We start from the raw sequence: 22,607 nt of genomic DNA on the forward strand, positions 1-22,607 counted from the left end.
TTTTTTTATTGTGCAACTACAGGTTTGGACTTGTTGAAGTCTTTCAGGAGATTCTGTCCTCATCTCCTTTTGTGCTTTTATATGTCATTGTTGGAGGAATTACCTTTAGTTTTTCTTTTACTTAAGGGTTCAATGATTCTGTCTTTCGTTATTTTTTTTCCATTTTATAACAGATGAATGTCCATGTCTGGACCTGCTGGAAGGTTTTTCCTCCTCCCCCAGGACGGACAGGCGTTGTCCCAGAACTCTTACAGAAGAATTAACGTATCTAACTCTACAACTACATGTTTAAATAGTCCAGCAGACGAGCTTCATCCACCAAACTACTGAAATGTTAAAAGTTTGAATTCAGATTTTAGCTGAAAGTATTTTGAAGCAGTGACGTGCGGTCAGATGAGTCATTTTGATCAAAAAGTACATTAAGTAAATATTATTTTCCGCTGATCCGTGTTGGAGATACATTTTAAGTTGGCTCGACACGTTTTCCACAGTTTCTGAGGTTAAAATCGCCGAATTTTGCGTCTTGCGCGATCAGATTTGGAGCCTGGGGCTCCCGAGCGCTTTGCGTCATGTCTGACTGTTGGACTCAATTTGTATTAAGTCGCTCAGAGTGCTCAGCAAAATCAAAGATGAGAAAAAAGCGAGATTTGACACAACGCATGTGAATACAAGTGTTTTACAAATGCAAAAAAGTTTTTGAAAGGAAATAAAAAAATTTGGAAAGCAAACAAAAAGAAAGAAAGAAAACAAAATAAAAAAGAATTCAAAAGCAAATTTTTAATATTTTCATTTACTTAGAAAGTTTTGTGTGCAACGTAGTGGCAGAAATATCACTTTAACCCTTGTGCTATCTTAGATGACCCCACCCTTACTTTGACGTGTTATTCCTAACATGACAAAGGTGGATAAAGGTGGAAAGATTTCATGTAATCCATGGACACCAGTGAAGATCACAAATCATTGAAGAACAAAGGTTCAGAGCACTGTCTAGTGGGTCTAGATGACCCAACTCCCAATGTTAAAGTGCCTAGGATAGCACAAGGGTTAAACAGTGATGTGCGGTCAGAGCGCGTGGAACAGGCTGGCGGTGTTGCGAGCCTCGCCAGCAGGGGGCAGACGTGAGCTGACAGCTGCTTTGTAGCTACACTCGTGGCGTAGAAACAGAACAGACCCAGGAAGTCTTTCTCAATTGAGAGGAAGACTTTTCCAACAGATCATGGAGCTTTTTGTGGAGAAGGATGGACGCATGGACTCAAAAAGTAAGGTCAAACATGGTTTTCCATTTTTTTTAAAATAACATGGGAGTAAGACATGTAAAAAAATGTGAGTATTTAAAAAACTAAATTTTAGGCCTAAAAGAATTATTTTTATGATAATTTTCACAGACAACATTTGATAACACTGATTAAAAGCACCAGAACTTGAAGCTGGAAAAACACCAGAAATAGTTACTGAGGGTCAAAGTGAAATGTGTGCTGAACACATCTGTATACTTTAATTTGTTTACAGTATATATGAATAATTTATACACAAGAAGAGTGTTCTATCCATATCTAAATAAGAAATAATCTCTATAGGACAAACATGCTCTTGTGTGTATCTTATATGCTGTTAGCTGCTGCTGTGGTGAAATATTCAGGTCTCGTAACTCCAGAGGAGTCGGTGCCTCACCAGCCATCAGCCTCACCGCATGTCCCTGTTTTGAAGTTATGAGCAGAATGGTTTTGAAAGATTATATACATGTTCAATTCAATTCAATTTTATTTGCATAGCCCAAAATCACAACAACAGTCGTCTCGATGGGCTTCGAAGTAAAACATGAACTCAAAAGGATAACAAATATAAAGAGTTCAATAGGAAAATACTAAAATGAACCAACAAACTGACTAAACTATACTGGCATCCCTGCCCTTAGCCCCCCCTTCGCAAATACACAATACATGTACATGACTACATACACATTATGTATTCAAACAATATTTCTAACACCTTTACAGTGAACAGAGTCTTCAGAACAAAAGCTCAATCCTTTGATTCCAGAAGAGCTGCAAGTTTTCCTTTCTGCAGAGCTTGTTTTGTCCACCAGGCGGCGCCGTTGGTCTTCAGACAGTTGCCACAGGTTTTTCTCACACTTTGAGGAATGAACTGACATGTGACTGAGCTTCATGCTTCATCATTAGCAGTGGCGTTGTGGATCCCACACATCACCTGGGTGCGTTTTTAGAGTATTTTCGGAAAGCATCTCCGATGAAGAAGCTCGCTGCTTTTCGTCTGGCGCTCTGCGGCTGTCGTTCTTCCGTGAGCAGGGATGGATTGAGGCCACTTCCTCTGAGAGCAGTGTGGGCACTGAAGCAGAGCTGGCCAGTGGCAGGAAGGAGCGAAGTGGACTGACGAGCCAGACTGTCTGCCCACAGTCCCTGAGGCCCCTGATGACTCTGCAAGCAGCTGCTTTGTTTTGCTGCGTAAAAGTCAGAAGGAGAGTTGAGATGAAACCTGATCTCGTGTTGCCGTCCTCCTTGCTAAACGTAAACACGTATTTTAGCTCTAAAGCCATTTTAACCTCTGCTTTACTCCAGCTAACTGGAGCGTGACGACTCGCCGCAGGGCCCTCTTGGCTTTTACTCTGGACTTTCCACCTCTGGAGAACCGCATCCTGCAACCGTCCACTGAAGGAACGTGGGGTTCTTTAAAGGCCAACAACTTTCAGAACTATACTTTTTATGTAATAATCATTTTATTTTGAAGTTTCTTTGTTTTTTTTACCGTAAAACTTTGAGGAGCACACCTGATCACCTGCTCCCCTTCATGCTCCTTCCATTTTTAAATCCAGATTGTGCTCATTGATGTTGCTACTACTAATATTTATATCCATTGCGGCTTGCAGCTCTGAAACGCCCGCCTGCCGTCCCCTGAGAGCAGCTTGACACAAGTGATGTTACACATCACAAGACGGTTTTCTCTGCTTTGCTGCTGCTGATCGTCTGCTGCACAGAATTCTCTGGGTTCTGTTCTGTATCCCTGCTCTCTGTTCTGTCATTTGCCTGTAAAACAGCTGTAAATTTTTACAATCAGAATAAACATCCTTTTCTTTTTTTGGTCACATTTTTAACAAAGTTCCAGGTCAAAGAATCTTCCCTTTAAGACACGAGGAGCTTTGAGGGTCCAAAAGCAACCGAAAGTTTAGCAAAACAAGGGAATCAACCTGAACTTTCCTTCTGAACCTTCGTGGCGACATTGAACATTGAGGTCAAATCCGTTTGCTTCTTGCCGACAGGTTCAGCAGACGGTGGTGAAAGTCAAAGGAACGATGGCAGACTGGCCTGCTGAATCATTTAAAAAGCCGAGTCTGGGCTGGAGCCGCTCATGGCAGAGAAGCAGGAGGATCCTCTAAAAGCCTCTGCAGTCACTCTTTACTCCCTCAAAGACAGTGACACCTCCTGACAGGCTGCAGGGACAGCCTCGTGGGGCCCGGTGAACGAGGATCTGTGGTGGATTTCAGAGTCTTTCTTTATTCAAATCGCTGTGAATCAGGAGCGGATGAAAAAATGCAGTTGGAAAAAGCTGTGACGGGGCTACAGTCAGCGGGCCACAAGCTCCCTGCTCTGCCCCAATCTGATGCATTTACCTGCAGACAAACGGATCCATGAACGTCTTAATCATGGATTAATGGAGTAATGTTAGATTGAGGGTGTGAGGGACTGTAAGCTAGCGGGATAGACTGTAAACAGAGGGATGATGGGAAGTGTGAGCAGGCTTAAACCATGCCAACGGTCCCGCCCACATCTTAGAGGTTAATTTCTAATGAACTCCTGCTGCCCTGTAGAAACTGTTTTAGAAAACTACACAGGTTTTTTGATTTTGGGTAAAAACGTCATAATAATAATCAAAATACAACTAGGAATGCTTTGAAAATAGATCAAAAGATGATCGGAGTGGGGCTTTTAGCAGTGGTGACACTAGACTGGACTCATGGGTTTGCTGTGAAACTCATCTCTGTCATCTCTGTAGGAGCTAGTACGGGAGAGCTGCCATTTCATTAAAAATCTGTCAGTGGCCAGGCAATAAACATATGAGATTGTAAATGTTATTTTGTAGGTTTTGAAATTCTTTCAATTGAACTCCTCTTTTTGTTGTCTTTGTCTTTTCTTTATGCATCTTTGTCGTCTGCATGACAGAGAACAGTGTGTACAAATTGGGGGCTCGTCCGGGATTTATGCCCGGGATTTGTGTCCGGGATTTAGGTCTTTTCGCATGGTGTAACAGCTGTGTGAGGAGAACCTGATGATCGGTGTAGAATTGAAGGGATGAAGCTTGCAGCGTGTGCCATTTTAAACCCACCATGCGGAGACATACATCAGTTCCTCCCCCGGAATTTCATTAATGGCTTAATAAAGACTTTTGAAATGATTGAAATTTAAAAGTTTTTTTAAAAGTGTGATAATTTTCACAGCTGCACAGCTGTGTGAGTTTGAGAAAACAGGAAGAACCAATAGTTGTCATTTTTATGCCATGCTAACACCGCCTTCAGGAACACGTGTTCAGGCCACCACTTGCAATCAAAATTGCGCGTTTCCGGCAAAACTCTCTCGTTCACCCATTGCAACGCAAGCTTCTAAGTTTCTTTAGATGTGGGATCTGCAAACAAAACGCTCGGCCACTGAACGCGCGTTGAAAGTTAAATCAGTTGAACTCTGACCAGTCAGGAACTCGGACTTGGTAGTGACGTATGGTAGCGTTCTTTGCAAAACGCGGAAATACCAATAGAGCTGTGAAAGAAAACCACACCCCTTCAACATTTTGCACCAAGCCTCTTCCAACTGTGGGTACATGCGGCAGTTTTGGGTAGCGACAGTCCAGTGCGAGCACCGTCGGTTAAAAGCGCGCTCAGCGCGTCCTTGAATGCACATTACATGTCTGGTGTGTATGTAGCATAAAAGCTGTTGACGGTAAATGATCATGATGTGATCATGGATGAGCCTCATCCTACAGAGTAGGAGTCGAGAGGATGTTTGTAGATTGGTGTTTGCTACTCTTTCGGGTGAGTAGCGACCATGCAGGTACCAAGGCGCATGCAGGGGGATGAAAGCCTTGTGAAATCAGGACACGGACAAAAAGCCAGAAACGGAAAGACAGGGCCAAGGCTTGAACGGCGCCATGACAGGCAGACAGCCTTTGGAGCTGTTTTATTCAGCTGCCAGGAGCTTTTTAGGATTCGTTTTATCTACTCTGCCTTCCCGTCCACCCAAATGCCCACCCCCCCTGGATGCTGCTCCAGATGATTTGCGTCCAGTGAAGCTTCTCTTGAGCCAACACGTCTTCTAAAAGCAGACACGCTCTGCCTCCTTCTCTGAAATCCGCCTGTCTGTTTGCCGTTGCAGAGTCTTTTCTTTCCCTCTTTTCCTTTTTGCATTGAAGTGAAATGTTCCTTCGTGTTCTCTAAATAGGAATGTAACGCCTCTTGGTTTGCTCCATCAGCAGCAGAATGATCATTTTTCCTCCTCAATGGAAAAGAAACATTTAAGAAAAATTCACAGTAGTTAATTTTTGTTGTTCTACCGACTGAACTGAATTGACAAATTGACAAACGCCGAGTTGTTTCTCTTGCATGACTAAAAAAAAAGCAGTCAATTCATTACAAAGGTTGGGGATCTGGTGATGCTCTCCTAGACACCTGTATTGATCTCCTCTGGAGAGAGCCCTGCTCTGTCTGGTGCCTCCAAAGAAATCAATACCAGTCAAAATTGGTGAACTCTTAAAATTCAGTTTGTCAGTGGTTGAACAGGCGGACAATTGAACTCCAGCTTTTCTTTTTTTAGAAGATATTCCGTATATATTGTACTGACTTCACGGTTTGCTGTGTTTAACTTGAAATAAACGCATGTTTTTATATGAATCTTTTCAAAAATGATACTATTGACACAACAATGAAAAAGCCCACTGAAGAACTGTTTTGACTTCTTGCTTTCAGGTACCGTTGTACAGTTTTACTCACTTCTGGGTTTATGTTGGAATTATGTCCAAGTTTACCTGCGAGTGTTCAGGAATAGCAAAGCCACAAGTTCATTTACGTTTATTTTTATTTTTATATGGATTCAAAAGTGCTTTTTTTACTGCTCTTCCTCTGTGCTTCTGGTTGGAGTAACTCCACAGTATCATCTGCAAAGAAACTTTCTTTATCTACTTCTTAAGGTTAGGAAAGGACATGAACTTTAGTTTAGAGGTGGAACTTCTGTTGTAGAAGTCAAACTGTAATGGTTTTTAACTGAATCTAGTCATGTTTCCAGCAGTAGTTCCCCTGTTGTGAACTTCTGCTTAGATCATCAATTGTTCACTTCTCTTTTTTCTTTTACAATCAAAACACAGTTTTTGCATTTTGATAAAATGATAAAATACAGAAATGCTCAACCCCTTTTCTGCTTTTTACTTGCTGCAAGAATCGTCTAAGAATTCAATCTAATGTTAAGTGTTTGTATTCAGCCCCAGCCTAAGTGTTTCACAGATCTTCCAGCCAAATACACTGAATATGTAGCAAGAGATGGTGGAGAGGAAAGACTCGTCTGCGTCAAGAAGAAATCTCCAGCAGAATCTTCACTTTCACAAGTGGTTTCAAAGATGTTTAGGTCAAAAAACGGGCAACCCTGTTCAAAATATCAAGGTCGTTATGTTCATGCACTTTTTTCTCTAAGGACAGGACAGGTCCGTGCACGTATCGGGGTGACGCTGTCTCTGGGTGACAGCGCCCCACACACATGTGTGCATGCAACTTCCTTTAGCCTTACGAATACTTCATGATATACTTGCCACGTGCACTACAATGGTACATTCCATTTCCATGTGGTCCCTTGAGGTGGCCAAACGAGCCTTAATGGAGCTGCTCCTTAAGATGCGACCGCTCCTCTCTACGACCCTCCACAGACCCGAACAAACCATAAACCCGCAGAACCCGTACAGGTCAACCCTGTACCGGTGACTAAGGCTTAAACTGTTTGGAAAAAGGTTTAAATACCTTTGCAAGAACTACAAAATGACACTTATGATGATTATGATTCATAACCAATTACAGACTTCAGAAACTAACTAAAGGATTCAGCTCAAACTTTAAAAACACTTTTTTCAACCTAAATTTATAAAGAAAAAGTTGGAGGGATTATGTCTCAGTTTTCCCCAGTATAAAATAAAACAGTCGTCAGCCCAAAATACTGAGTATTTTTTTATTATTATGATTATTTTTATGAACACTCTTCACTAACAGAGTTTATCTTCAATCTTTTTTTCCTATATCTTGGTCTGTAATGATTTTGTAAAGGTGTTATCTCTGAGCACTGGACAGATGCCACCGACCCACCGACCCAAAAGCCTATGAAACTGTTGATATGATGGAGAATATTAGACGTCTTTGTAAAATCCACCATGGTAGAAAACATGGTTAATGAGATTTGTCCTAAGACGCATCTGGCCTCTCAGAAGTCATTTCCAAGGTGTGCTAGAGCCCTTGTAGCTAGCGCTCTGCTCCTGTTGTTCTTCATCAGACCCAAATTAGCAGCATTACACCCTGAGAGCGTCTTCGTAAATGGATTTTGGTGTTGCTCATGGGGGAATCTGCACAGCATGTTGCCATCTGTCTTTGTGCTTCCAGCCTTTGAAATCAACACTCCGTGGTCTGAATGGCCCTCGACGCGCTGTTGTAGACCTGCGTTCGGGCTTCTTTTGCTTTGCAGAGAAAACAAGTCATGCTACGTTTACTCCGGGCTCGGAAACATGCATTCAAGTGACCACTTCCAAAGACAAGCCTCTGTAAACGCCGGGCTTCCACATGCACATCAGACGTTCATCGCGCTGGAAGTTGATATTCCTGAAGCGAAATTGCGACAACACTGAACTGTGACCAGTTTTGGGCTCAGATTTCGGAGTGACGTGTGGGTAGCATTCTTTTCAAACATGGAAGTGCCAACTGTTGTAAACATGATCACAAAGGAGAAATTAATAATTGTGCTTTTTCAGCCTGACCAGAATTCTATGACTCCAAGTCTTTCATATATTGGAATAAAGCTGTGAAAGAATGTTCCCCACCTCCACATTTCACACCCAGCCTGATCCCACTCAGGTATATGTGCTAGTATCGGGAAGCGACAGTTCTGTGTGGACACCATAAGCTAAAAATACATTCTGAAAGACGCATCACATGTCTGGTGTTTACGTATACCGTAAAAACAAACATCGTAAGTTAGCTTTAATGACACCTTGCTCTATTACCATAAGATGTTACCTTTATTAATTCTTGACATTTTTATTGACATTTTTAGGTTTACTTCCATTAATGTACAGCAGCAAAGCATCTCACCTGGTCTATTCTTAATTGGTTCTTTGAGTGTTGACCAAAGCCTAAACCCAATGGACCAGAACAAAAGAACTCTTTTCATCAGAGGCTGTGAATGTATCCGATTTGCAAACACAATATCAAAGCGGGATCTAATCTGGTTTCATAATTATTCCCTCGATGAACAAATGAAAGGGTATTGAAGCGGTGCAGTTTCTCCATTGGGGACATTTCAGCACCTGGCCTCTTTCCTCACGCATCTGCAGGCTGCTGCAAAGACAAAGAGGAGCTGCTGGCGCCAGAAAAGTCAAACGCCAATCTGGCCACCTGCACTGGCCTTCCTGCAGGGATGCACTTGAATTTCTGGTTGACTACCCGTTCATCCGATCATTGTGTGGAAGAGGCTGACTCTGACAAAGGCTGTCCTGTGTTGGGTTTTGATAGTCGTCTGGTAGAACCAAAACAGGAACCATCAAGGTACATTCTCTTTTCACTCCTTCATCTCTTTTAGATACACTCCAAGTGTTATATCTTTACCTGAACATCAGATTCTTCAAACCTTAAATTGACAGGCGGTTTGAAGACATGCACTAGGGGGCAGTGTGGCATCAGGCTCCTTCTCATGCACGCTCATGCATGAAATCGGTGAGAAATGAGAGCTGAACCAACAGTAGATCTGTTTTTGTCCTCTTTGTGAGACAATAGTATTATATTCTTATCCAATCTAACCTCCGCCTGCAGAAAAAGACAACCTCCAGCATCAGATCAAATCAGATTTCTGAAATACACATATGTGTGTTTTTTCCTACACTCACATACATGAAGAATGGAACAGTTTCCTACGAGAAAATCCTTAAATAGCGCTCTTAATGAATGGATGATGGGCTCATTTGAATTGACTGAAGGAATTTTGATCCTGGTGGAAACAAAAGATTGAGTCCAGAGAAAATTGGTGTGCCATCAGCACTCATAATTACAAAGACCTTTCATGTGTAGCCTGTATTTTGAAGCCTAGCTAGAAGCATTCAGACGCTGCATGATGTTACAGGCATTTTCCAGACATTTTTAAATGCACAGCCTTCCAGATCTTCAGATATCTGATGATGGACACCACCTTTCCCCTCATCCCGTCCTGTCCTTCAGCACAAACGATCTGCACTAATGGGAACATGTCTAATAATACCAAAAGAGCCAGACGTAAGGTTCTGAGCTGGACCAGATGAATAAAATACATTACGGTGATTGTATGGATAAAATCACAGCTGATTTGACTTCGTTTGGTAACCATCGTTTGATTCTTTTCCTGCACCAGTATTCACCAACTGAAATTCATCAGCCTTGGATTCTGTTCTGCATCTCTGCTGGATGCCTCCTTAACATACTGCTGTTGTTCCCCGTTGCCATGGTAACCCCGCCTGACTTTCTTCCGCGGGGTCAAGCCGGTGTCACTGTTTCTTATTCCACCGCAGCTCTCCCCTTCGTTAGCAGTCCAAGCACCTCTCCGCTTTGACAGATGAGAACAATTTTCCATCTGGACGCGGTGACAGTGATAAAGGAAACAAAGGTGAGAGATGGAGCTGTCGCCGCCTTCAACCGAACGACGGCGTTATCCAGTGTCATGCATTCAGACGGATCTGCTCACGAAAACGTCTGCGCAATCCTGAAAAAAGGAAGGTTTAGTTTTACCGCAGATGTACAACAATTAAAGATGGAAACCACAGGAAATAAGACATTTAGTACTCTTCTTGAGGCTTTGCAGAATTGCAGCAGATAGACTGTGTTTAATAAATTGCAGATTAGTTCCTTTTGTACTTTTTCTAGACATTGTGTAATTAAAAGCTAGTAATTCAATTAAATGACTGACCTTTTGGTGGATTGTTTACAAGGAATGGGAAAGTTCCAGTCCAGCCCTTTGTTCGATTAGAACAATCAAAGCTGTGGCTGTTGGTTGAAATTTAGTTACAGCCCTTTAGCCTCTTAATGAAAAGGTTTTTAAACAAAAGTTTCTGAAGCTAAGTCACCTGTTGGGCCATTTTTATCACTGGTTTTAGTCTGGAATTTTGAATCAGTTCATACAACTGATTGTGTCCACAAAGCATAAACTGCCTTTAGATGGACCGCAGTATCACCAATGAGTCACATGACCACACCAGATTTTTATCTTGAACATCTGGTTGAGCCAAGGCACAAGTTCACGACTTCGGAATGAAGCTTTTTAGAAAATTAAAGACAGGACAGTTCAGTAGCCACTAGGGGGTTTATTTCATACACAAGTTTGTACCCCAAATTGGTCCAATGGTGCAACATAAGTACACATATCTGCAGATATGTTTCATGATCAGCAAGAAATTTGTATTCGTTGTGATCAGCATTTGTATTTAAAGGAGTTATATTTGTGCTAAATAGGGATGACCACAGAGGTGAACAATCGGGTTCAGGTCAGGTAAAATAAAATAAAAAGCGATCACGGGGTGTTTTCGGATGTCTGGCCCAGTGGACGGAAGGTCACTTATGGGATTCTGCAAAATGAAGGTGAAAATGAAGTATATTGGTCAGAATGAACTCCTCCCACCTCAACAATATTCCTAAAATGGGGCAAAGGTAAGTTTGAAGCTCTACTGAATTGACCCTATGGTTGATTCCATCTGTCAATCAAAAATATGCTCCTAAATGAGCTACAATTCGTGCTGTAATGAAGTCAAAACAGCTGATTCAATCCACCTCCCTTAAAGTTATCATAATTAAAAAATAATAAAATAATTCTGGAAAATTTAGAAACCTATAGGTAGGTTTATTTTAGATGCAACACTGGACAATATAAGAACTGGACTGATTGACTCCTCCCCCCTGGCGTTCCAAAGAGGAAGTACCTGCTGGCTCCAGGACTCTTGTTTAACATGCTCTTGATGGTCCTAATTATTTCACATTTTTATGTAGCTCAAATTATAATCTGACCAATCAGATGCCTCAATAAAAGTAGGTGGAGCCTGCTGGCCAGCATGTCTAATGTTTGATTAACAGATTTGGTATAGCCTGCTTTCAAGTGGTATGGGTGTGGCCGTCCAACAAGCTCAGTCCTGATTGGTGGGAGTGATAGAAACGATGACGACATCAGGCTCCAACATGGTGGCGTACGATCCTGAAAAAATGGCGACCAAATCGACTTCATTTTCTACAGGTGATGTCACCCTCGCTCACTACAGTCAATGGGATTAACCAAAGACATTGAAGGGGCCGTTGTGTTGATGAATTAAAATGATTTGGTTAGTGCTGTAGCAGCCGTTTCATGCTGTACTCTCCCTGAAATAAGCGTTTACATACCAACACAAGGAGGAAAATCTGACATAAAGAAGTGAAGGGCTTTGTTCTGTGATCAAACTGGTCATGTGTTGGTGTGAGTCAGACTTAGATGTTGATTAACTGAGCCAGACAGCGAAAACAGGATAAAACAGTGATGAAGGATGACTGTGTTAGCATGTGGGCAGAGACTCACAGGGACTCTGAGTTCACTGGGAGGGGATCTGAAGTGCAGTCTTTGCAACACGAAGGCGAGCTGCAGCAGGGACCTCCCTCCGTGAGAAACGTCCCCTCATCACTGCTGTGTCCTCTACTTCCTGCCCAAGGGTGGGAGCTAAACTCAAACAAGATGTTCTCCAGCCTCCTTTACTCATTTGTGGTGCAAACCTAGATGAAAAGGCGTGGATCAGTAGGAGCAGCCCTCTCTGGATATTACAATCTAACTTCCTTGAAGGCCAAGGCCATAGATGGCTCCTATTTGCACCTTATTTCATGGTCAGAAAGATAATCGATCCTTACAGAGTCCATCTGGGTCACGAGGAGGTTTTTTTGGTACCGTGTAATGCTTGACTCCAAGTAAGAAAGAAATCAAAGACAGATTTCTTTGATTTTGATTTCATCGTCTAATTTCTTTGAGCTTCGTGGGATCAAGTTTGCAGCTTGCGATGTGTGACATTATCAGGAGTTTCCAAGCTCCAGCTAGTGTGCGGCACAGCTGAGAGTTATTGTTCCACTGTAACCTCCCCGTGTCCTAACGGTCTGCTTTGTGTCCTTCACAGGCGGTAATCAAATACAGCAAAGTGATTGTGGAGCAAGCGACCCGGGGCGGTCCAGCTGCACAGCCATACTTCTTCAGCCCCTCGCGGTGATGTCACCGCTCCCATGTGACAGGGCTCAGTTTCACTGTCAGATCAATTATTCACAGCGTTTAATTGGATCAGCTGAATCCAGATCGCTCCGGGGATCCATTTCCTGTAACAGCAGCTGCAAATAAACCCTGAGCCAGCACACCAGACACTAGGCTCCTGATCAATACACAAGTCCCCCCCCCCCACACCCACACACACACACACACGAGCCAAAGAAAGTCCCTTTAAACATGTGAGCCATAAGTTCAAACTTCTGTTTATTTACTTTACATTAATCTAACTTTAGTCAGGAAACAAATGCCTATGTGCTTCTGGATGAGGCAGCATTCATTCATCAGACGCTCCACGGATCCTCCCTCCAGCTGGTGACCATTGTTAGGGATCTCCTTTGTGTTGGGTGGTGGAGGTTGAGTGGGGAGCCAGAGGTCAGATGAAGATAGTCTAATTACACTGTCATCCTCCAAGGAAATACATTATTTACTATGCTGGTGTCCAGGAATTTAAAATAGAGTTGCTGCTTTAAAGCAACAAAAGCTTGTGTTTCAGACAAAACAAATGTTGGGATAGGCACCGGGGCTTTAAGTCGAGTTAATGTTCAAAGGCGCAGGACTAAATTCAGCCAAACTGTAGTGTCAATCAGAGGCACACAGTTATGGAAAACGCTGCCACAGCATATTAGAAACTATGAAAACTACCCTACCTTCCAAACAGCTCTTAAACAAAACCAGTCCTGCAGATGTTGGTGTTATTGTTGTTTTTCTTGGACTTTTTTAGACTTGCTTTTTATTGTAAATAACATTTGTAAATATTTTTACCACTAATATTGTGCCATTGGATTGTGTTGTAAATGTAACTGTTGAACTTTTTATCCTGCCTTAGGACAACTGATGAAATTTAGCTCCTGTGGCATATTTATGTCAAAGCAGCTGTTGAAACATTGTTTAATATGCACTGTCCTAATTTAAATAAATATAAATAAATAGATAAAAATATAAACACCAAAAATATACACATTTTATAAATGTTTATTCTGGTTCAAGTAATTACATTCCATGGAAGAAATCCCAATGGTAAAACCTGATGCGAAATAACAAGAAATACAGCCTTTTTACTGGTAAGTTGTTAAACATAAAAAATATATAAATAAAGCCACGAGCAGTATTATAAAGCCATTGCGACCCCCCATGACCCCCTTTTACCTGCCCTCCCTGTGGTTGCTTTGGGCCTTTTTTTCAAAATGTCTGTCTTTCTGTTGGTTTTATTGCCATGGCAACCATATTATAATTTGTTCGCTTAGGGGTAATGAACAGGTCTGTGTAATATTTAGAAGAATCGGCAAAAGTAAATTTTTGGATTTCCTTGGCAACGGAGGTTTTTATAACCTAAGCCCACATACCTAATATGTTGATAATTTATCTCATTTCACTTTGTTCAATTATTTGATTTTCTCAATGTTCTGGTAAAAAAATGTATGAGGACCAGGGGATCGTCATGCTAACGCAGTTCAAAACTTTATTTTCCCGACATTTCCCCCCCAGATAGCTTCCCTATGATACTCAAGGAGCAAGGAGGCGACAGATCGAAAGATTAAATTTGTAGAAAAAACGATTGGGGATTTTCGTAGAAAATTCAAGATGGCGGTCTCTTCCTGAGGTCAAAGTTCGACGGAACCTTGGTTTTGGTTGCAGACCTAACCTAGAATGTGAGTGCTTTTTGAGGGTTTCTCCCACTGTTCACTTTGCCCAAAATTCATTTTCACCAGGTACTAGCTGTGCAGTTTTTGATTATGTGGCAAAGGGAAAATTTTACCTTCAATGGTGCAGTAAGAAAGAAGAACTGTGAAAACAACCTGGTGCTTCAGTCCAGGTCGGCTGCAGGTCAGAATTAATCCTGGGATTCAGAATTTTTTTCAGTGGTCTTTTCTGATGCTTTTTCAGCGTTTGTAGAGTGAAAAACAGCCTTGTCGCTGTTTGTGCTCGTTTGAAATGGACAGTTGCTGCTCTCAGATAAATCTTCGTTGCTGTTTGAACTCAAATCTGACTGCTCCAAACAAAACCTCCACTCCATGATCACAATAGTAGCCACGTCTCTGGGGAGCAGATAGAAAAGGTTGAGGAGGACTCGGGATGGTTCCCATCGTGATCAGATTACCCCAGGATGAATACGTCTCTTTCATTCCCTCGTGTTTGCAGTTTTACACCCCCCCATGGGGGCTTCTCATCAGGATCAGCTGTTTGAGGGAAATACCTCGAAAAATGTTACTCTTCTTTGATAAACTATAGTTTGTGTCTTTATGACTTCAGTTCTGAGGATTTGGGAGGTTCTTTAAATTAGCTGCAGTAAAGCAGAGATAAATGTACTATAAATAAAAAAATCAATGTTTTTTTCTCTGCATAGGTTTGAGGAAACATGGAAGGAGCTGATCAATGTTTCCTAGGGTCTAATTCTATTAATCAAAGGGCTGAGAGGATGAGGCTCGGTGTGCACAACAGGACCTCCGTGCAATGACCTTGTGACTAGTGACCTTTTCTGTTTTCTTTCCAACTTAAAGGGGACACACTGTGGAGATCCAGCTAATCGGCTTTGTTCACTGCTCAACTGTAGTTCTAATAGGCCCATTGATCTGGATATGAATTGATCTGATTTTCACCTAGGAGCTGGTTAACGCTTTTGTGTAAAAATTAAAAGGTACATATGACTTTAGACACAACACCTTACAATTAGACTCTTCTCGTTTGACGTTTTGTGTTTTAAAGAGCAGTGTCAGGTTATTGAGTTACTGAAAGGTCAATTTTAATTCAAATTCTGTGTTCGTCTCTCTTCAAGCTGTCTTTGAAATGATGGAGGTCTCTAGATCTTCCAAATAATTCAACGCGTGGGAATATTATGCCAGCGACCTGAAGTACACAAAATAGAAATCAAAGAAGGCAGAATAGTCAGCAGAAAGCTAAAGTTTTAAGAAAGTAAACCGGACAGATCTTTAACAGACACGTATGATTGTGGCTGTCATTGAATACTCTAGCAATACCAGTTTGACGTGTTGAGGATTGTCTAATGTGGACTCTTGCGCTCCTTTTGGCCATTCGTGGGTCATTTTGTCAGCTGATGGGCAGATGAAGCTTCGTGAAGCATTAAAGCCTTTAATCCAATTGTTTCACTCCACCACAAAGCTTCTTGAAGCTTCACCTCCTGTAGTAGAACGTCTACAAAATGCAAAACAGTCGGTATGACTTCGAAGTGTGTGACATTTTACAAAAAAAAAAACTTTGAATTGAATAGTCATTCATTCATCTTCTTTACCGTTTATTCCCTTTCGGGTTCACGGGGTTGCCGGAGCCTATCCCGGCCACTTGGGCGAAGGCAGGGGATGCCCTGGACTGGTCGCCAGTCTGTTGCAGGGTAGAATATCCTCAATCACACATCCATTCACTCTCACACTTATGGACAATTTAGAGTTGCCAATCATCCTATGAAGCATGTTTTTGGACAGTGGGAGGAAGCTGGAGATCCCGGAGAAAACCCATGCATGCACGGGGAGAACATGCAAACTCCACACAGAAAGGTCCCCCATTGATGTTGTGTTTTTCACATCCCCCAGCCGGGACTTGAACCGGGGGCCTTCTTGCTTTGAGGCAAGAGCGCTAACCACTGCGCCACCGTGCAGCCCTGCTGATTTGAATAATCAGCAAAATAAAAAAATTTATAGCCTCGATACAGAACGTCACATCACTAGCTGTTAGTGTTTTTAAAACAGCGAAACTTGCAATTTAGACTCTCAACAGCAGTCGACGACATCAATTTGGAAACAAACATTTTACATCACTGGTAAAGTCTAAAGAGGAAACAGTGGATTTATTCGTGAGGCTGAAGATTCTTGAACGATTTGTTGACTTGATTCTTGGAAAACTTGCACACAAAAAAATCTGTCTTTAAAAAAAGGACATCTTCAAGTTGTTCTCAGGAACTCTGTGTTTTCAGTGTGCAACGCTGTCTTATCAGTGAACCACCACCAAGAAACGGTTTGTACTTATCCGACAATCTTAAAGAACAGCTGATCCTATGGGGAGAGCGCCGGCGAGAGCGCCGGCGAGAGCGCCGGCGAGAGCGCGATGACTTCTTTCCAGCATCCTACACAAACATCACTCGTTGCTCCCCTAAATCCTGTTAAATCGTCTTTACAGCCTCCTTCCAGAAAAAGCACTCAGACTTGGCCTCTCAAATCCCGGGACAATCCCCCCCAACCCCCCCCCACAATGGTTCAAAAATGGATCGATCAGACAAATTAGCTTCCCTGGAATCATCTCTCAGAGCCACACCTTGTTTTCTCGTGTCTGTGCTCCTCCCTCTTTAGAGACGGATGATTGTTTCCCCACGGTAACCAAGCAGCCCACGTCGCTCTGATGTCCACGGCTTCTCCTAAATGCCCCCAACTCTGCGGTAACAGACGTGAACTGACAAGAGAACGGCTCCGACGAGGGAACGGGGCCGTCGTGGCCGACACAGGGTTAAATGCACTCGACTAGCAAAAGGGAACGAGGGCAAAAGAGGGGAGCTCAAATGGAAACAGACATGCGTCTCTGCCTCCAGGGCGACTACGAGGCAAGTCTTTACAGTGAAATGATTCTCCATTCTGATGTTTTCATGAAACATCTCTATTTCTGGACTCGTCCTCCTTTTACCCTCGCTCAGCAAACGCACAAACATCAAAACACTGTCGGCACCTGGGACGTCACTCGGAGCATTATTTGGGAAGGCAGATTCGGTGAACCAAACATGAGATTATGCTCCTGCGGTGCAGGACATGCACAGCCATGCATGTGTTTTACATCCTTTCAAACAAATCTCACCACAACTGAATTTGGATAATCAATCTATTATTGCATAATTCCTCTTTATTTCCTCTCAAAGCTGTGGGGAAGGTGGCGAGGAAAACCTGCTGTCACTGTTATGTCTAATCCTTCCCTCCCATCTTCCACAACTTCTCCCCACCCCGCCCCACTTTGCTGCTCTTCTGGCCCTGTGGCAACGAATATTTTATGTTCTCCTTTCCTTACACAGTGAGATCACCTCTCTCCCACCGCCGCCAAGTCTGCACCCCCCCTCCCGTCAGACAGCAAAATGCTTGCATGTGTAATTTTTGGCCTGGAGCGTTGACAAACGAACAGTAACAGTTGGTATCCATGTGTGCTTCGTCGGCTTGTGCCAACGTGTTCTCCATGTCCGATGTGTTTTTTTTGGTTAGGCGCTCTGGCCGCCGCCTTCCAGCAGGGTCAGAGGTCAGGGTGCATTTTGCCCCCAATATGGAAGCTGCTTTTCCAGCTCTCACACAGAACCTTTGGCTGTGATTTCCACAGACCTCACTCCGGTTGATGCTGCGAATGTACACATTTATGAAAGGAGGCTGCAGCGCATTAATAAAAAGAAAATCCCTATTTTCCGTCTGTGTGTAATCTTCAAAATGCCATCAGACCCGTCTGGCCCAGCCCCAGCTGCTATGGGAGGACGGAGAGGAAGTGATGGAGCTGCTAGGAAGAGGGTGGGGGTGGAAATGGAAGGGAGAGCCACAGAGGAGGCGTATCTGCTGTAAAAATCACGTTATGCAACCTCTGTTCTGCGGCTGGCGTGTTGCATCTGTTTAACATGGAGGAGAAAAACAGCTTTGCAATTAGCTCTTTGTGTCCTGAGGGCCCTTGTCTTCCCCAATCACATCGCACTGTCCTGCTCTCTGGCCTGCATGTTGCCAAGCAGAGGATATGACTCACAAACACACACTCGGAGGCTAGCAGACGCACCGACAGCCCCAATCATGGCGCAGCGATGTTTACCAGAACAGAGAAGTCATGCAAGCTGAACCCGTCTGGATTGATGGATGTTTACTGGGAGGAAAAGCATTAGGACTCCTTTTCCTCAGAGCTTGCTGCCATTTACAGCAACTTGGGGTGCGGTCTCCTTACTTGGGTGCTTCCTCTGTGGCGGCGTGTTTATGAGCCCGGTTCTGCTTCCTAACTCCCGAGATAAGGACCACCCACCGAGGCCCCATCACTCCACATCCGTCAGCAGTCATGATCCCTGGGGAGGCTCCAACTTTCTTATGGTGGAGGAGGGATGTTATTACTCAGCATTTATCAAAGTCTCCAGTTACACAGTCATTATGTAAATTATGAACAAAGGCACATGAAGGGCCTCCTTTTGCTTGTTAACAAACGCCCTCATCCGCTGAGGTTACGCCGTTCATGGAAACAGCAAGGACGTGTTTTTAAAGACCCACCACGTTGGAAAAAGGGTTTTTGGAGGTCTTTTTCATGTTTTTGTGGCATTTTTCTCGTGATGGAAGGACATCATCAAAGAACATTAAGGCTGTATTCATTCTGGACACATTTGGTTCGCTCAAAGTGAGCCAGAGTTCGTTTCCCCCAATAATTCGGAACAAATTTTCAGTCTGAATACAACCAAGTGGACCCTGTTCCGGGACCAGGAACCACTCTCTGACCCGTCTTTCGAGGTTGTCTCGATTGAAATGTGGTTGGATGAATGGAGGCTCATTAAAACTACTTTTATTGTGATACACATTGCTTCCTGACAATCTTTATGTCATAAACACGTATCAGTGTGCCTTCTTAGCCGCCGTCTCCTCCGTTACCGCCTTGCAGCACCGCCCCCACCGGACCAAAGTAAAAAGTGTTGAACCTGACGTTGATACAGACGTTCAGAATTGGTCAAAGTGTGAACAAGGGAACTTTCCCGACAAGGATTGCAAGGCGCAGAATTTCCATTATTCTTTCACTCGTTGCTTACCCCGTCCTCGAATCTCCTGGCCAATGACTGAATAGATCTTTAGTCATGTGGTTTTCTTCACAAGCTTTGGTTTGAAACAGAAATGTTTGGTTGACGGCAGTCTGAATACAGAGCAAACACAAGGTTCAGATTATTGAAATCGTTGTGAGTCAGGAGTAGATGAAAAAATACCGTTTTTGAAAGCTTGTAGTTCTTTCATAAAATGTACAATCAGCAGACCATGGCGTCCTGCACCGCTCCATTCTGATGCATCCACTTGTAGACAAATAATTCAATTCAATTTGACTTCTATAGCCCAATATTACAACAATTGTTGTATCAGTGGGCTTCCTACTTGTATAATTGTATAATAAACACGAAATTATAAAGAACATGAAATACAATTCTATAGGTAATGGCTAAACTAAAATAAACAGACTAAATTAAACTGGACATCCCTGCCCTCAGACCCTCCTTCTCGGTAAGGAAAGACTACCAATAAAACGGATTCCGGGAAAAAACAAAGAAACATCAGGGGTGTCCAAATGAATGATGAATCCTCCCCCAGGACGGACAGGCGATTTACCAGAACTCTTAGAGAAGAATTCGCTTATCTGACTCTACAACTACATGTTTAAACGGTCCAGCAGATGAGCTTTTTCCAGATGGATTTGGGGGGAAGTCCACGGCCAGGTTCAGGTACAGGAGCACGGACGAGCCAACTGGAATCTGGAATCACTCCAGAGGGGCAACACATGAACCACACTGCACCAAACAGAGGCATAGAGAACTAAATGATCAATAAATGATCATGCATAAAGGAGAGGAGGAGCCAATGCACCATACTTTCCCCAGCTTCTAACTTCTTGCAGCCTGCTAACAAATAATTATTACGAGTAGATACATGAACAATTTTGTTTTCCTCATTTGAACTGGAATTACGCTCCAAACCGTACAACTTATATTGCTCATCATTTTTGTTACACGGATAATGTTAGGTTGGGGGGTATGACGGGCTGAGGGTCACTTCTGTGCCAACAGTCTCACAACTCAGAGGGGGAATTTCTAATGAACTCTGAAAACAGCTGATCAGAGTGGAACTTTATGGAACTCGTCAGAGTTCACGTTGAAGCTCTTACTTCAGAGGTTAATCCAAAATGAAACTAGGCTGGTGTGTAATCTGAGCCTAAAAGGTTTGGATGTTCCTTGATAAGGTCAGGCTGCTCTAAATTGATGCAGAAGTACTCCACAGGCCCACAACTAATGGTCTTTCCTCTGCAAGAAGAGGAGGTATGTGAGTGAGTGGGATGCATTATTTAAGGGTAAACACAGTGGAGCCAGGGAGGCCCAGTGGTGGAGGCTAGTATTGATTGTACCAGTCCATAGGAGACGTGCACACCTTTCCTAAGTGTCTGGAGCTTCAGACCGCGCCCCCATTAAACATCTTTTATTGCTATGGCTTTGGAGTCTGGAAACCTAACGCAGCTTACCAGAGAGCCTGTGGCAAACCCACGTCAGGTCTGTCAATTGACCAGGAAGCAAAAATAGGCAACAGAGAGAGAAACACGGGACTGAGATGTCTGAGCTGGACCGAATCCCGAAAAACCTGGTCAGGTTTTGTTGAGAACAGTCCCCGTCTTGTTCCGTGCAGGAAAATACGAAACGTTTGGGGGAGAAAGGGAGAAGAAAAGTAATGAGAAACTTTTTCTAAAAGAGGTCGAATGAGATGTGGCCTCCCCGGTGCCCTCCCTGCACTCCCCTCATCCCTCCTGCACATTCCTCTCCCCTCAGCAGATCTGGCATGCCCCACAGGAGGCGGCGGCAACAGCAGCACAGTAATCTTTTCAAAAGGGTGGATTTGAGCAGCCGCCAGGGCAGACGGCCAAGTATTTCTCATTTGAAGCTGGCCTGGAGATGACCCTCCTGTTGGAGCCCCACTCTCAGGAAAAACAAGAACGCCGGCAACGAGTGAGGGAGCACCCTGGCAACGCCGGGAAGCGAGGAACAGACCAGGCAGAAGAAAAACAGGGAAACCACAGGAACATCTGCACGGATTGGATTTCTGTGCAACAGCAGAAAAATTAAACCTGTCTGCAGGAGCCCAAGGGGCTTAACAAAAACACGGGAGGGCCCGCTTCCATCCGCGTTTTCTCTTGGAATTCTGTCTGCTTCTCTGTTTCCCCTCTGCTGAACAACCCCCCCCCAGTGCTGTCTCACCTCTCCAAAACACTCACATCGCCCTGGCCTCTTGCGTTTTCAATGGCAGCCCGCTCTTGTCTTGGGAGGGGGTTGGCCGGGGTCTGTTGTGCTTGCTCAGTGATGGATGGACATGAGCACTGCGAATCCAACTGCTGCATTCCTGCCTTTACAGTGGGAATTCTGGCATTTTTCTGCAGACTCCAACTGCACCGTGACCCTCATGGAAAACCGCGGTCCCACCACAGAAATGCCTCCCCACTCATTTTATGGGTGTTTCTTGAACAATTCACTAAAACGATTCAAAAATCCGTTCCCAGAAAAAGGCAATGTTTGATGAGGGGGGGGGGGCTTCAAAGCTCTATGGACATCTGACATCAAATTCCACAAGCTGGGTTCAGTTATCGTGTCTGTCTGCAATATTTGCGGCCACATCCAGCCTCCCGCCCGGCCAATCGGACGTCTCCGTGGCCGGCTTCAGCGAGCGAGCAGGAATCACAACAAAGAAAGCCCTTATGTTTTCCCTCTAAATCTCCTTCCTCCCACGACTCCCCCCGTCGCCCTTTCTCCAAAAAGAACCAGTAAAAACTCATCGCACATCTGCCAGATCCGCCAGGGCCTGCCTTTAATTATCCAACCCCCCCCCCCCTGGAATCCCAGGAAGGCTCTGTCCGGCAAAGCGTTTGAAGTCGCCACGCAACATTTGACGGAGCACAGGGCGCCTTTGTGAGGAGGGGTGTAAACTTTCCTGCAAAGTTTGACATGAAGCAAGAAGGGGATGCTGGTGGTGGTGGTGGGTGGGGTGGGGGGTGGGGGGTATACACATGGAAATGGCCTCTAGATTGAAACCAGCTGTTGATGGTGGAGAAACGTTGCTTGTAGTGGGGCCAAATGTGGCAAACCTCTGCCAAGTGACCAAACATTTAACCCGCTGAGGTCTTTTTTTTCTGATGATCTCAAAGGTCAACCACACAGGAAGTGAAGGAAACGCAAATATTTTCAGATATTTGTTCATATTTCAGGTTCCATGTGTAGGAATACGTCCTTAAAGCCCCACTCTGATTCTCTTTTGACCTGCTTTCAAAGCGTTCCCAGTGGTCTTTTCTTGATGACGGTGCCATTTTTAGGCCAAATCAAAAACATGTTTCGTTTTC

At 43.7% G+C, this 22,607-nt stretch overlaps 1 long non-coding RNA gene across 1 annotated transcript; it reads right to left on the reverse strand.

The window, feature by feature from the left end:
* Positions 1-19,017: 19,017 nt before the first annotated feature.
* On the reverse strand, positions 19,018-19,380 carry LOC144984071 (uncharacterized). Its single transcript, XR_013647704.1, has 2 exons — positions 19,279-19,380; positions 19,018-19,170 (listed from the first exon to the last, which is right to left on the reverse strand). It is a non-coding gene; the product is annotated as an uncharacterized LOC144984071 (long non-coding RNA).
* Positions 19,381-22,607: the final 3,227 nt, after the last annotated feature.

This window comes from Oryzias latipes, chromosome 15, assembly GCF_053564925.1.
Source record: "Oryzias latipes strain Hd-rR chromosome 15, Olatipes_Hd-rR_3.1".
NCBI classification, from domain to species: Eukaryota; Metazoa; Chordata; class Actinopteri; order Beloniformes; family Adrianichthyidae; genus Oryzias; species Oryzias latipes.